The following is a 383-nucleotide window of genomic DNA, read 5'->3' on the forward strand; positions in this document are numbered from 1 at the left end:
CTCCTGGGGGTGACACGATGGTGGGGTGAAGAGCCCCATCCCAGCTCCAGGGAGGGCATCTCCAAGATGCCCCTGCCCCCTCCTCTTGCCCTCCATGAGTGCAGGGACCAAGCGCCTCACAGAAGAGTCCCTGCAAGCTTTTGGACCTCTCGGGGGAAAGACGCATGTCCCTGCCTGCCATCACTTCTCGCTGCTTGCTCCAGCTCCTGTAAGTTTATCAACCGTGGAGCATCCAACCCCTAAACTGTCCTCCTGCAACCCCAGCTCCCCCCGGCGGGCATAGTGACGCAGGGGTACCGCGCTCCTGGTCCTGCCCCACGCAGCCAGGCTGGGGGGCAACGCCAGCATGTTGTGGCTGTTCCTCCCCAGCCTCTCTCTTCCCC

Source organism: Buceros rhinoceros, unplaced genomic scaffold (assembly GCF_000710305.1).
Source record: "Buceros rhinoceros silvestris isolate BGI_N320 unplaced genomic scaffold, ASM71030v1 scaffold2341, whole genome shotgun sequence".
Lineage (NCBI taxonomy): Eukaryota > Metazoa > Chordata > Aves > Bucerotiformes > Bucerotidae > Buceros > Buceros rhinoceros.